Here is a 15,573-nt window from a genome sequence, read left to right as displayed (position 1 = left end):
CATTTCAGAAGTTCTTACTCTTTTTGTTGCAATTCAGTTACTTTTGTATGTATGGCAATGCTTGTGTATTGTTTATTGTATTTTATTTATTTTTTATCTTATTATTTATCTTTGACACAGTCCACTCTTTATTCTCGTTTACTTTTCTGCCCCTAAGCTGTTGCAAACTGCAATTTCCCCATTGTGGGACAAATAAAGGTTTTCTATTCTATTCTATTCTATTCTATTCTATTCTATTCTATTCTATTCTATTCTATTTTTGTAGTACCGTTGAATTGTGTTGTGTTGTACCAATACATGTTCATATTATATATAAATAACCCAATTTCTTTGTCAGTGAGTAAAAAAAAAAGAAACATTTTTGGATTCAAGTTTAACGGCGCCACAAACAACATCCTCCAAAAATCATCATCGAGCTGAATTACCTTTCTGGCAGTGAATAACATTTCAACCATTTGTTTCCTGCAGCAGTGACAAGTTTTGTAAAAACAGGATTAGACGGGGACGTACGGCTGGTAGATGGACAAAATTAAAGCTTTAAATCTGCGTCCTGACGGTTATTGACGATGCCAGCGGGCATTTGATGCTGCACAACTGTGTCCCGGTTGTAGATAGGCTATCTCTAAATTATTCATTTTCCTGTCAGAGCTCACATTTATTGAAGCTCCGAGGGATTATAGCAGGAATTATAACTGCTGCACAATAAATGCTTTTCAGACCAGTGTACAGTCAATTTTAATGTTAACGCCTCAGGCAGGAAACGAGCTTGACAGTTTAGAAAAGCACGAACATTGTCTGGCAGTCGGGCTGTGTCATTACCAGGAAACTAATTTATGTGGAGAAATACCTGAACACACGCTGCTCTATTTTAAAGTGATTTTAAAACGAGCTATTAGTTCAGGCTTATCTTTTTGTAGCCATCAAACTCAATCTGTGCTGCACGCAGAACTTCATAAATATATGCACATCTTTCTACAGTGCCCCCTGGTGTGTGGATGCCGCCATTTTTTTGTTTAGATGTGGGAGTTGCTCATCAACCAAAGCTAAAGATCACAGATATGTCATGAGTATTGAATTAATACTACCCTTGCCGTATGTGCTGCATGTATCGAGTCTTATTACTTGCTGCTGCATTTTTTGTCAAATTCTTAATGTGGTTCTTTAATCCATCTAGTGGTTACTAGTGGTACTGCAACCTGAGTTAAAAAAACACTGAATGATCAACACATTAGAAACAAATGGAACATTTCCAGCACTGAGATTTTTTATTACTACTACTATTATTATTTTATTTATTTATTTTTTACTGCAGGAGCATCCTCTGTCAATGCTGTGAGCATTTTCTTCCATCACTATCTGCAACTCGTGAACTGGTGCTTCAGGAGTAGGATGCGGGGACTGGGCATGCCCAACCTGGTGAGGAGGAGGAGGAGGAGGGGGAGGAGGGGGAGGATGCACTGGAAGACGATGAGAGAGACGAAGAATGTAAGAGTTGAGATGTCTGACAGCGAAACCCAGGAGCTGTTCTCTTCTCGGCGTCGCGGCTGTTTCCAGTTGACGTGAAACAGACCGACCCTCACTTCTTCTTCTCTCCCCCCCTCTCGACTCTCGGTCTCCCTCGTACCGGGAGGGAGCGGATGAACGTGGACCGCAGTGGCACCAGCAGCGCGCCGCCTGCAGCAGACGGCGACCCAACGGCATCTCATCATCATCATCCTCATCATCTCCGGGTGGGAAAACGCTGCAGCTCCCTTCAAACCTTTCCTGGTGAGTAAACACCTCCCCGTTTGCTTCGTGGCACGGTGCGTTTGAAGCGCCGAGGCTTGTTGTTGTTTATTTTTTTATTTCTGCTGCTGCTGCTTCAGATGCACGCAGTAAGTGCATAACTTAGTGCGGCCACTGCATCACTGGCACACCGAGCCGGACCTGTAGGACGCAGTGCCGCCGGAGAAAAGGTCACGCACAGCAAACAGACACCGGTGTCGTTGACGCATCTGTGCGAGTCGCTCAAATCCCGCAGAGCTGCGGTCAAGTTTTGCCCTTGACAGGAAAAGTTGGCGCTGGCGTGTTTTGTAAGGTGAGAGTGTACGTGAGGAGGTTACAGATGAGCGTGTGTGCTCACCTGGAGACACACAGGTGAATGCACACTGGTCTTATTGTGGGACTGTGGGCCAAATTAGTAGATTACATACATATTTCTCTCTCTTTTTGCCTGCAGACTTGCAAAAATATACATTTTGAGGTTGATGCAAAACAGAAAAGTGTGATATAATAATACAAGTATTTACTTATAATGAAGAAAAAACACCTGATCCAACAATTAAACAACGGAATAACCATTAATCAACATTTAAAGTATCTTTAGTCAAAGCTTTTTGGTGTACACAGGTTTGTGTGTTAGTACACAACCCTGTTGATAAATCGCTCAGAGGACTGAGCTGCAGTGGAGGACTTTGGCGAATGTCCCCTTTTACAAACCCGAGAGCAGATCCATTCCCCCTCTGCTAAGGGCAGCTGGAACCATTTTGCCTTCATTTGTTGGAGTTTATGAATCCATCTGGGGGTTCAGTCTAGACTCGGCGAGCGGACGGTGGGGGTAGAAAAAAGACCCCATTCTTCTCACCTTTTCCTGGACGCAGAGAGAAGAAAGCCTGCACAGCTACTCCGTCATCTCTCTGAGGGAGCTGTGGGGTTCATTATCCCCGTAATGTTTTCACCCCGACGTAAAATTAGTTTTGAATCTAATGAAAAACGTGTCCAGGCTCATCCGTATGTGTGAGGCATGCAGACGCAACAAAAACAAAAATCTAATCAGTGACAAAAGTGCCTAAAACAAGATCAGATCAAATGAAGTAATGCAGTTGACTATTTTTAGCTGCTGCTGTTGCGGATTTAATCTTAATGGACTGTAAATACCACTCTACACAACTTGACATGCACAAAGTGGTTCTGCTACTGTGGAAGGTCAAATACTGCATAACAGAATCTCCAACTTTAAATTGATAGAGTAAAAGAAGATTACCAAGATGTCTTCCAACGTTACTGTCCACATTGTTTCTAGCTTCGTTCTTCTTTTCAAACTCCCGGAAACTCATCACCTGATATTTACCCTATGGAGCAAACATGCTCAGAAACCATCAGATCAAGTGTTTACATGGTTGTTTGGAGATCAGATGCTCAAAGGTTTACACCAACCCTCTCCCCCTGACTGAAAACTCCTTCTGATCAGTCTGGTATGAATGAGGTCTTGACATGAGGAAGTATTCCTCTTCACACCAGCAGGTGGCAGTAATCTGTATTCATCACTCAAAAGGGGAAACAGGAAGAGCTACGATTAGCTGGTAGGCTAGCCGGCTAAGAGGAGCTACAAACCGTCATACAGAGGTTGCCTCTCCTGAATTATGTTGATATATGTATAATACGCGAGCTAACAGTCATGGGCTTGGTGAGTCATAGCATAGAGGGAAAAAAAAATGGACGACCAGCCTTAACTCCCACCTAGGCCCCACCCAGAGATCAACTCTGGGTAGGACAGTACTGTCTGAGAATGGATCCACGTTATTGAGGACCAGCCCATACTTATACAAGAATAATATGTGTTTGTTTAATGCTTCACTCTGCTCTACCCCCACCAGTTACAAAAAAATGTAGTATATGCTGCACTTTTTGTCCTACTCTCACGATTGTGCTTTACAAAGCAGTTGTCAATGGCAACTGCCAGTCATCGTGATGACACATCCTGTTCTTACAGCATCAACTAACGAACTAAAACAAAACTTTTATCGATGATAAAAAAAAAATAAACCCTTTTCCAGTTGGAAAAAGTGTATTTGATGCGTACTTTAGTGTTTTAATTTGGCCCAAATCCCAGTTTATGACATGTACTGCTTCCAGCCACCAGGGGGAGCTCCACTTGGCTTGGCTTCCACTTTAGAGGAGCTGTCAGTTTTTTTATGGTCACAGCATCTCAATAATATTCAGTTTACTAACATTCATGGCAAACAAAACCTGCAGACTGTATTTGAGAAGCTGAAAACTTCAAATGAAACAATTTTCTTCAGAAAATATTGAAACAATAATTGTTTTAGGTAGACTGGAGAATCATTGCCGCTCTGTGACAATCACGGCCAAAATGGCGGGTCGTGGTATTGTGGTTTCTGCAGGCAGAGTTTCAAAGCTGGAACGCTTTTCTGCAGAGAAAATATAAAGCGAAGAACATACAGACGACGAGCGGCCTCGTGCTTCAGTCAGAGGATAAAAGGTGATTATGTTGTAACGCCTTCATGGACGTTTGGAGGGTGGAGTGGTTTCGAATGCCTGGGTTCCCTTTAGCTCTTATCGGAGACTGAGATGTTCCATCTTCTCTGTTAATGGAGCTGAGAAAACAGCATTAGTGTCCAGTGCGGTCTTGAATTACATTTTTTTTCTCCTTCCCACGTGTGTTTTTATTTCTTCCTACACTCTCCCACTCTTCACCAGCCTGTCGTTGCTGACTTTCTCAGCTTTTTTGCCTTCTTCTTTCAAGGAACTAGCTTAATAAAGAGCAGTTTGGAGTATTTTCTGTTCATAACATCCAGCTCTGAAAGCCAAGAATAGGAGGAGCGGCGGTGGTGGTGGTGGCGGTGGGAGTATTTAGGAGGTGAGAATCCTGGCAATGAAAAGGGCCTTTTTAGCATTTGGATAGGAGCAAGCTTGTGTGATGATGGCGAGCGTTAGCATTTTACAATCCTGCTGTGTTCCCCTGTAACGACTGGTCGTGTGCTGCTAGCGGCTCCAATCTGTGAGGCTTTTTTTTTTTGTTCTTCTTTTCTCGGCGCTGGCTGCGGTGCAGATGGAGCGCCTGCCATGGCCCGGATCCCGCGTGATTAATGAAACGCAAATCTGTCGTAGAGGCGCTCTCTCCCTGTCACAGGCTCAAACGCCTTCTCGCGCCACCGCGCCGGTCACTCGGTAACGTTGCAGCACGAGCGCGGGCATCATTCTTGGCTGTTTGATAACATTTCATTGCCAGTAATTGATTTTTTTTTTAGCCCACAGCAGCCTGCTGAAATGTCCAGCAGCAACTGATATCACAGTTTATCAGAGGCTTAACTGAGGAGTAAATCACAAGCACTGTGTCGAATGTCTTCATTAGGCTCTTAAGTGTTTGTCAGCCGCCTCTTCATTTTGAGGCCTTTTGTGTTTAACTTTGAACTTTTGTTGTAAAAACTTTAGTAAAACTATTTAACCGTTTTCGGAAAACAAGAAAAACTCAAGCACATTGTTTTTTTTATTGATTTTGTAACAGTTACAGTGTAAATGACTAATGACAATTGTCCTATGACTTAAATGATTTATCATATTAGATTAACGATATGCAGGATGGGATGGAGAAATGTTGTTGCCACCGACGACTTAACGGTTTCCATGGATGCAGTCCTGCTGCTTTGGAGCATCAACTCTGCTGGCAGTGCTTTAAGGGTGGTGGAGATTTATGTCCATAGTTGAATTTGTCATCATCAGAATGTCTCAGATTGGTTGGAGGGCTTTGTAATTAATGCAGAGGTATTTTCTTCTCTGTGTCAGTGAAAACACGCCTCATATAGGAATCCAGTGCACAGTAACTTCTGTCTTCATGTTTCATGCTATGTGCTAAATCTATGCAGTTTGTAGTATGTGACTAAAACCCAAAGGAAACCATAGAAGCAGGAAATCATGAGAAACCAGAAAAAGTGATTCATCCTCAAAATTCTCACCTTCTGCACATTCTTGACTGATTAAAGGTTTGAAGGGCGCACAATCCGGATCCTCCACTTGTCGCGCTGAAGAGTTTATTTCTAAAAACCCCCGTCGATCATCATTGAGTGCCATTTTATTTATTTATTTTTTGATCCTGTAGGACTCTCGAGTTCACCCGCAGAGATCGGCGCTGGCCGCTCCGAGGCAATCACCATGATCCCTTAATTTGATTGCCCTTAACGTCGCTTGACCTGAAAACGGGAACGGTGGCCGGTTGCGAGAGACTTGCTGCTTCTTATGCTCGGTGTTTTTGAAAACTCTGATCCGCATCTGTCTGAGGAGTGCTGACGCTGCTGGAAGAGGCCGGCCTGATGGTGCTTGGTGCAGTCTGCAGAGATAGAGAGAGAGAGAGAAAAGGTTGGGGGGAGATGGATGGCCTGGTACTGATAGCTGTCTGTCACTTCCACCTGTTTCAACCTGTGTGATCGAGCTGCTGCCACACTGTTGATTTACTTTTAACACTGACTTCTGACAAGCAATAAAAACGATGATGATGAACGTCCCCCGTCAGAGGTACGTTGTTCTCAAAAAGCTCCCAAAACCCTCAGGGTATTAATATGAGTAAATATAAGCTGCTTTGGCTGGAAATTTGTCTAATCCGTTTCCTGTCTTCTAGGTTTAGCTCGTTCTGTTGTGTAGTAGTCAGACGTGGAGTTTACTGCTGGTGCTCAGTAGAGCCCGTGGGTATCTTTTGCTAAATGAGCTGCCAGTTTCAAGGGCTGCACAGAGGTCAGAACGCTCCCCTATCTGTCTGTGAGGCCAAACGTGTGCAGGCAGTCCTGTCCACACACACCCGATTAAGTCCAGGTCAGTTTGTTCTATGATTATTATCATCGTCCACTGCTTTCGAATTTCTCCCCCGTTCTTTTCCACCTTTTTCCACCTCTCATTGATAGAGAAACAGTAGCCGCGTCTCCATTACACTACGAAATTTTGATAAAGTTGAAAGGCATTTTGCGAATGAGCTGTGACACTCATAAAGTCTCGTGATTATCTTGAATTCTCGTCACGTGGGACTTCACTTTAAGGGAGTGGACTTCAAATGAACCGGTCACGTCAACAACTTCAGCGACGCCCATGACGGGAGTTGTGGAAAAAGTGTTTCTGTCGCGCTTTTGCGATAAATTGTCATCGATGCGCCTGAGAAACCGCCTCATGGGTGTTGTGTTCGCGATATTTGAGATGTTTTTTTCTAAATGTAGGCGTTTCCATTACCAGTTTTTGTTGCGATATTTGGGTTTCGCACATTTCTACGGGGAACAGAAATTCAGCAACTGTTGAATTAACATTTGAGAAAAAACTCTTACAATTTATGCACATTTTACTTGAAGTGGGATTTAAAGCAAATCTGCACAATTCAGAGGCAGGCACTGGAGAAGCTTTGTCAATTTAGGTTAAAATAATGCATTGATCATCAAAGTAGCTGACAGTTGTTACTCTGTTGATAAACTAATCAAGTCTCCATAATTGAGACTGAACACTGCAACACACCAACATGTTCTACGTTGTCAGGACCTGTCTCGAGGGCTGCTGTACTAAGTGGAGACATGACGACAGAGTTACTATTACAATAAAGCAAAGAATAAACATTTATCACAACCTGACTCCTTACCCTTATCTAGAGAAGCATAAAATAACACGTTATTTGAATGACCAGAGAGGCTGCTTGGACACTACAAGAAACTCACACACTGTACTCCCCAAAAGCCAGACAAACACAACTACACATGTCCCTGTTTTCAAGTTTTTTTTTTCCAAGATCAGATTAGATCCAACTTTAAATGAACTAAATTCCCTCCTTGGCGATTCATAAAGGCTTTTCTCATTTTCCTTTTATTTTCCAAATAAACTGAGCTGTCGAAGTTAATGTCTTATAGAGAGGAAGGCTTGTACATTGGCTCCAGCAAACCTATGTTCTCCGCTCCAGAAAAGTTGTGTTCATCATGTTTAGTGATTTTTTTTTTTTTTGTAGGAAGTGAATCAAGTTGGTAGTATCGAACGCCGATCTTTTGCTTCCACCAAACATCCACACTGAACAACTCACACATTTCTATCAGACTGACTTCATTTACCTGAGCGAAGCTGCTCCACGCAGCAGACATGTTTAGTCAATTCCTGTTCAATTCCATTTATTTTTTATTTATTCTCTGACTGACCGCCAAAAACGGAAGATTGTATATCTAAGTTAAAAAGAAAAAAGTCTCAAAACTGAACTTTAAGTCTTTCAGCTGGTCCCGTTTGTTTACATGATACTGTAAGGGTGTCCCTATACTTATGGTCAGATAGCCTGTGCTTTCATCTAAGTGTCTGGAAATGTGCTGTCACTTCCGAGCCCATTTAGAAACCTTTCACCTCGTTAGAAACCTAGATTTTAGTGTCTGTCACGGTTACACGGCCACTGTTGAGCCTCTGAAGGCCGTCTGTGACGAGGGCAGAAAGTCGTATTTGTGAAAGCCTTAGTTCATCACGGTTACGGCCCGTCGCTCTGACGTTACAGAGACACACTGCAGGCATAAAGCATAAAAGCGGTGTCTATTTGTTTCTGGCCCGGCGAATGCAGACGCAGCATCGTGAAGTCCGGTTTGCTGTCTTGTGTAGGTTTAAGGATTTTAACGATAATGAAAATTCTACCGTTAGCTTAACAAGCTAACAGCAGCTAATCTGCGTCAGCCAGCTTCATCTCACAAATGTTTTGTGAAAGGTTGATTCATTAAATCAAAAAAAAATCCATACTGGGCTCGTGTGCTCATGTGTCGGCATCACTCTGGCATCATTTGCTCTGTACTGAGTGGTTCATGCTAATAAATGAAAAACTTTGAAGGACTTTTAATTAAATCACTGCAACGCACAAAAGAGAGAAGACGTCCTAGTTCGGTGTGAGAGACAAGGACGCTGTGACCAGTAGTTATGTTTCTGTAGAGGTGCACGACAGGAGCTTAAATCTAACCAACACAAACTACAGATTATATGTTCAAGGCCTAAAAAGACAGAGCAGCAAACTTTTTATTTTGAAAATTTTAAAGGACAAGTACAACGGCATGAATCACCACATCTATTAAATGTGTCCGCTCAGGCAGAAATACATCTTCCTTGTATCTGTTAGGTGAGTAGGTGGTGATAGAAAAATATCCTCGAGTCCGGCTCCTGCTTCACGGGAAGCATTTTGCATTTTGTCTTTCATAATCTGGGTGTTTTTTTTGCTGCTGTTGTCGTCATTAAAAAGAGGCTTCGCATTCTTCAAACGGCGCTTACATCTGTCTGAGTACCTGAGCGTGAATGTTTCAGGGGAGAGTACGGGGAGCTTTTACCCACTTCTCCGTCTCTGATGTGTTCAGATATGCCTCACACGTCATTGATTCCTCCTTCGTCGTCTTTATTTAAAAACCTGTCTTTTTCGGCTGTTCAGCCTCTCCGTCCGGTGCGTCTCCTCCATCAGCATGAGGGCGAGCTACGTGGCTGTGCCGTATGTGCTCCGCTGAATTATTTAAAATGTGTTGCGTCGCTGTACGTTCCAAATATAAATGTTACACAACGTGACAGCTGGATAGCAGACAAACTTTGCATAATGGCCGTACAAATGCAGCACTTTGATAGATAGTAAATAATTAGGTTTTCATTAAATAGCAACGTGACCAAACGAACAATTGTGGTGTTATTTTATAAGTTTGAAGGCCTGTAACAGCCGGACACGGATATATGCAACATGACATCTATAAAAAGGCTGAACATGGTGTCAGATTGTGTTAAATGTGCATTCTTTTTCAAGCAAAACTACAGTTCTGTTGTATTTTTTTTGACGTTCTTGTTGACCAGCTGGAGTTGTTTTTGGAGGACACATGCTCGCCACCCTGCAGGTCGGACCACATGCTCCGTCTGCATGCAACTCACATCTGCTGCTTTTATTTTGAACTGTAAGGAAGGGGAGGGGGGGGGGGGGGGGGTCCAGATTGTACCGGTGCCTTTAAACACTTCACCCCCCCCCTCCATCCCCTCCCTAGTCTTGCACGTTCCTTCCTTGCAGCACCGCCCATGCCCATATTAACCACTCAACACTGACTCAGCATGTATGTGAAAGGCAGGAGGAAGGGAAAAAGGGGCCGGGCCGTAGGTGACATGAGTGTGGTAATTGGCTGAGTGTGAGCGTCGCTGCTGGGGAGGGAACCAGGCTCCACTGGTCGGACAGGTCTGCACCGAGCGCTCTCGTGGGGAGAAGCAAGGAAGGAGGTGAGGATGACAGAGGAAGGACAGCAGCCAGCAACGGCAAGGATGAGACGAGACGTGGGAGGCGTAAAGCCGGTATGGATGAGGCGGCGGTGAGGGGTGAGTGCAAGATCGAGGTGGGAGGAGGAGGGATTTTTGTGTGTCTTTAGTACAAATGTAGCTGTCTCCGGTTTCTGCTGACGGCGCGAGGTCGATGAAGACAAACAGCCGGTGAGCCGGCAGCTGACAGCTCCGCTACGAGGATGCGGAGGATCCAGATGTGCACGTCCTGTTGTGAGACAGATGACTAATGGGCAGAAGACAAACGGAGCTCCACTCTGTGTTTTGGAGTGTTTGTGTGGGCGAGTGAGGTTTGGAGAGTGTGAAGACATGAATGAGATTTCATGTGTGAGATAAGGGAGTGCATATTTTTGTATAATCTGTTTGTGTGGGGGGCTTGTCAGTGCCTGCGGTGTCACCTCGATTAAGACGCGTCTCTGCCAGTGTCGTCTGTACGGACGCTGATCTGCTGTAAGGGTGGTGGCGATCAGTGTGATCAGTTAAGGTGTCATCTTATTTTATAGGAGCAATGAAATCCGCTGTTACCACTGTCTTTGCCGCGTGTTTGGTATGGTTGTTTTCACACTTGTCAGCATTTACTCTAAAGAGGCCTCCAAAAATGTGTTTTTAAGCTCAGCTCAGAGTGCTAGTTTATTATGCTAAGTTTATTCTCAGATTCGTCTTCCGCACGTGAGCAAGTACGTCTAATGAAAAGATAACCTGACAAAAAAAAAGAAAAAGGGAAAGGCAGGACTCTGTATACACACTGAAGCAAATGAGGCGCAGGTGAGACTATTGAGGGAGGAGCACACACGAGGAGAACTCAACCATATAATCATTGGGAGGGAAAACACACACAGACAGGAAGTGAGGCAAGACGTGGAACAACAAGGAAGAAGCTTTGAAAATGGAAACAGGAAACAAGAAAAACCAAACAGGAATGCGGAAAATGTTCAAAACTTCCAAACATTCACTAATGAGAGAACGAGTCTACGAGGACACCGAGCTGTGTTGCCAAGCAACAGTAAACGTGCTAGGTGCTAGGCTAAAGCCTGCTAGCATACTGGTGTAGGCTAAAGTGAGATGCAAAATCATTTCTTCTTCCTCTCCTTCTTCTTATTCTTCAACGTCCCTTTATCAACATGCATTCTTGTCTGTGTTTGTGTTCTTGTGAAACATAATCAGTCTCTGTCACCATCTACTGTTCCCATTCAAAGTACCTTCTGACCAGTCTTTCGTACTTGGTAGTTTGCACTTGACAAGTCTTCTTCTTCTTCTTCTTTGTGCACCAATATGCGTTCTTGTATTTTTGTACCCAGTGCTTCCAGATGACGTAAGGGATGTTGATGTCGTGTTTTATAACTGGTTGAACAACAGGAAGAGGGGTTAGCAGTTTTGTTATCAAAGTAGAACAACTTATCGGTTTTGATTTGTCCTTTTATTCTTTGGATAAGTTGATAAAAGCTGTATTTTTGTTTAATCTTTTTCAGGATAAAGCTTCTCAGATCTTTTTGTGCCGACTACACAAATGAACGGATTGAACTCAGATTATTTTGTCACTTTATTTTTTATGAATAATGTGCTGTCATCGTAGTTTTTCTGTTTTGTGGGCAATTACAAATTATTACTAAAAATATTTTATTGAGGTATGTCTTCCAAACATATTGGGAAAAATAAATTAAACTTGTGTTGTCTAACCACCGATCGATCTCGCAGTCCGAGCCGAATGGAGCCGAACACACAAGTCGAACATGTAGTTGAGGTCGAGCAGGTCTGCAGCTTAAAATGTGCATCAAACCAGTGCTTTAAGGATGGAAAACGTACAAACTTCACTTATTTTTAAGGCATTCTGTAACGTGCAAGTTGAACAGAATATTAATTTAAATAATATAAATACAACTAAGACTAAGAAATAAATGAATAAAATATAAAATAATATTTACAACAAACTGCAATTATCATAATAAAAACAATGAGAGCAGTGTATCAACTACTCTCGCTTAAAGCTGTGTTGGGTCTTGTCTATACTTGTCAGTCACTGTCCATGCTCTGTTTCACTTCAGAGGACTTCTCTGCTGTGCACTATTGTCCTTATTTTATATCAACAATGGATTAAATGACTAATGTTAAAGGGGTCAGGACACACCTGCTGATAACCTACATTTCCATGACTCTCAACACATGTTCAGTTCTAGTGTTTGTGTTGTAGTGTCTTTCAGCGCATTGTTTCGGTTTCATGGTCTGCATGTTTTGCTTAAGTGCTTGTGTTGGAGGCTTATTTTTAGACCACAGTGCAGCACAGCCGGTGGCTGAACTGGCTCTTGACATGAAACAATTTATCTGTGAAAACAACTTAATAAGGTTGCGGATAGTATTATATATCAGACGTGCTGGATGTGGAGTGTGTGCAGTGACCTTTTTCTTTCTTTCTTTACATGTTTAAGTTAAATTTTACTTTGATTTGACCCACGATTCTGCATCTTTGAAGTCTTCCTGTGTAAAGTCTGTTGATTGGCATGTCTGGCTTTGGTCCATTGGGAGCATTTCTCTGGTTTTGAGCATGTGAAAGAAGAAAAGGGGTATTTTTTTGTATGAGTGACTGAGCTGCTGCCCTCTCTAGAGTCCAGTACATTGACCCATTCAGTGGAACATGACCCCTCGGCGGCAATAATAGGGTGAGGGAGGTCGCCTGCTGGGAAGAAGAGGAGTTTCATTTTCTTCGATATGTGAGTTATTTTCTGGGATTTTAAAGATGGTTGGGGAATACTTGGATCTGAATGGTCCAGATTGTTTTGGATCTCTGTGAGACTGAGATGAGAATAGGGAAGTAGATGAATGGCCAAGGAGGACATTTTAGCTGATTCTTTGGATGCGTGTTTTTCTGTTGGGATGATGCTCTGGATGCTCTGGCAAAGATCTTCTGGGCCAATCAAACTGAATATTGAAAAGGGTGCACAAAGGATTCCCGAAGAGCCGTTTTGATGCTCAGTGTGGTGTCTCCCAGCTTGCTCCATCTTGAGAGTCCATCCAACTCCCAGCTAATTAAAAAATGGTGAAAGAAGGTTGTAAACATGTTTATTTCCGCTGTAAAGTGTCTCCCTTTGAAGCTTTCATTAGAGGAACTAATGAAAGATTTTTTGGTATTTCTGTTTTGGCCTAGTTTGTAGCCTCGGAGGTTGCCGCTTTGGCTGCACTTGCAGTACCACGTCTGACCACTGGAGAAAATTAGCACCGAGCCTAAGTATTTATGCTGCATATAGTGCATACTGCACATCTTAATGCATCAATGTACGGCCATTTGTGTTCTGAAACAACAAGAACAAATAGTTTAACATTTATCCTGGCGCAGGCATTCCTTAATAATTTTATCTGGTCAAAAAACGTTTCGTCTTGCTTGAGGTTCTGCACTAAGGAGCTTATTCGCTTTGAAACTTGCAAAACTGTCAAAAAGAAAAAAAAAATCCAACTGCACAACATTGAAAGGTAAAGATTAACGTGCTTTGTTGCTGGGTCTCTTCTGTTTATGCGTAAAGCTTAATTCAGAGAGCGAAGGCAGTGAGTGGAGGACTCGTGCAGGCAGCAAGGTCACAGCCAATGGGGTGCTGACTGAATGTCTCTCCCTTCTTTTCTCCACCAATAAACCTCTCCGCATCCTTCGCCTCGCACACTTATGCTGCCTCTGCATGAGTCATGGCGACCCGGCACTTTTGTCTGAACCTTTGAAGGCACCATCAGAAGGAAAGAGAGAGCGCGACGAGGCCTTGGATTAAACACAAATCCATACATGCTCCTTTGATTTTAGTTCATCCTCAGGTTGCTATCGGTCGGTTGATTATGACTCAGTGCCGCGGATGTTCTCAGGGTTTGAGAGTGTTTTGGGCGTCCTCGGCCGAACCTTGTGAAATCACATCAGTGGGCTGCTGTGCCAAATCCAGCCTGCCTCATGATGTAACAGAATACTGTATGTGGAGAGATCAATATCCTCTTCGAGTGCAAGATTAAGAAGTGGAGGGCCCACGGTGAATTGCATTGCCACCTGCAACTTGAAACAAGCTGTATTAAGCTCTAATGTGTTAGTACTTAAATGCACAACCTGTCATATTGCTTGAAATAATAGCTGCAAGTGCACGGTGCCAGCGACAAGCAAGCTGTGAGCTAATATTAGCATGAGCCCCCACCGCACCCCCTTCACACCCAGAGAGCTAATATTAGAGCCGCATAAGATGGCTAGGGTTTAATTACCTGTGTGTGATTTGCTTCATAAAAGCCAAGATCGAGGGCCCAGTGGAATCCATATGTGGGCATGTGTGTACAGCCTGCGCGTGTTAGCAGTATAACCTTAGAGGCAAGACAAGAGGATGAGTCAACGATATTTAGCAGCTGTGGCTTTTTTTGTTTGTCCAGAGGTTGAAGAGGTGCGGTGCTTTTTAATGTTTAAAGAACGCTAAACAAGATGAGATAAGATGAGAGAAGATAAAGGGATAAATAAATAAGAGGGTAGGTAAAAATGAGAATATGATTAGATGAAGTAAAACGAGATGAAATGAGACTTCACTGATTGAATTTAGTTGCTGCAGCAGGAAGACGGTGCAAAAATACAAGTTAGATGAAAATAGAATCACGTTGATTCATCTGTGTTTTAATTGTGGAGGCTGTGGTTTGTATTACTATTAACGCATGTTCCCATCATTTTGACATTTTTAGTGGGCGGCACTCCATCCGGTCTAACAGCATCACAAACGACATCCTCCAAAAATGATCATCTAGTTGAATCACCACCTTCCTGACACTGTTTCGACATCAATTGAACATTAGAGCAGTCATGAAGGGGGATTTAGTGCAGGAGTGTTGTATAAAAATACAATCACAAGTGTACCTGATGTACCTTTTGGATCGTGAGTGCAGTGCAGATATAAGCAGTGACTGCAGTGGAAAAGAGGCAGTTTGAAAGGCTATATCGACCTGTCAACTAGAATTTAAACAAACTTCTTGACTAGACATCACTAACTTTAGGTAGGGAAACATCTGTATTTTCTGGAAAAAGAAGGTTGTGTTACTTGCTCTGATACTTCCTTCCCTTCCCACTCTACATTTACACCAGTCTGGACGACTGCCAGCAATGCTCTCGCTCATCGTATCCCTTCACTGTAACGCTCACTTTCTATCTCTTGTGGTCTTTTTTTTTTCCTTCACCGCCTCCATCAACATCTCCCTCAGTCAGATGATGAATTAAAGGATCAAATGAAGTTCAGGCTCATCAGCTCGCTCCAGAGCTGATATCGACCAGCTGTACTCGTACATGCTTCCTCTCTTGGCAGCAACAAATCATATTTCTACCAGTAATTGTCATCTCACTCTTTCACGTGTCCCTTCAGGTTTGTCACAGTTTTTAAGAGCAACTGTCAATATTTCTGTTCAGGCTCTCAGTCAACCAGGACGCTGAATGCTCAAAAACAAGCTGAAACAAGGACAGCTGGATCGTAGAGTCATCCAAGTAGCTTCTTCTTTGCTTCTTATTCTTAAAAGTCTGATCAA

The 15,573-nt window shown here is 43.0% G+C and overlaps 1 protein-coding gene across 3 annotated transcripts in view; it reads left to right on the top strand.

The window, feature by feature from the left end:
* The first annotated feature begins 1,403 nt into the window (after positions 1–1,403).
* Positions 1,404–15,573, top strand: part of LOC125022458 — a 72,475-nt gene continuing 58,305 nt past the window's right edge. For 2 of the 3 annotated variants that reach the window (XR_007114457.1, XM_047609129.1), the window contains exon 1: positions 1,404–1,767. The gene's annotated coding sequence lies outside the window, so the exon portion shown is untranslated. Of the gene's footprint in view, positions 1,768–9,970; positions 10,099–15,573 lie in introns of those variants that run through there. The other variant, XM_047609130.1, reaches the window with a different exon arrangement.

This window comes from Mugil cephalus, chromosome 16, assembly GCF_022458985.1.
Source record: "Mugil cephalus isolate CIBA_MC_2020 chromosome 16, CIBA_Mcephalus_1.1, whole genome shotgun sequence".
NCBI classification, from domain to species: domain Eukaryota; kingdom Metazoa; phylum Chordata; class Actinopteri; order Mugiliformes; family Mugilidae; genus Mugil; species Mugil cephalus.
The sequence above is the reverse complement of the archived record's forward strand: the minus strand, read 5'-3'. Positions and strand labels throughout refer to the sequence as shown.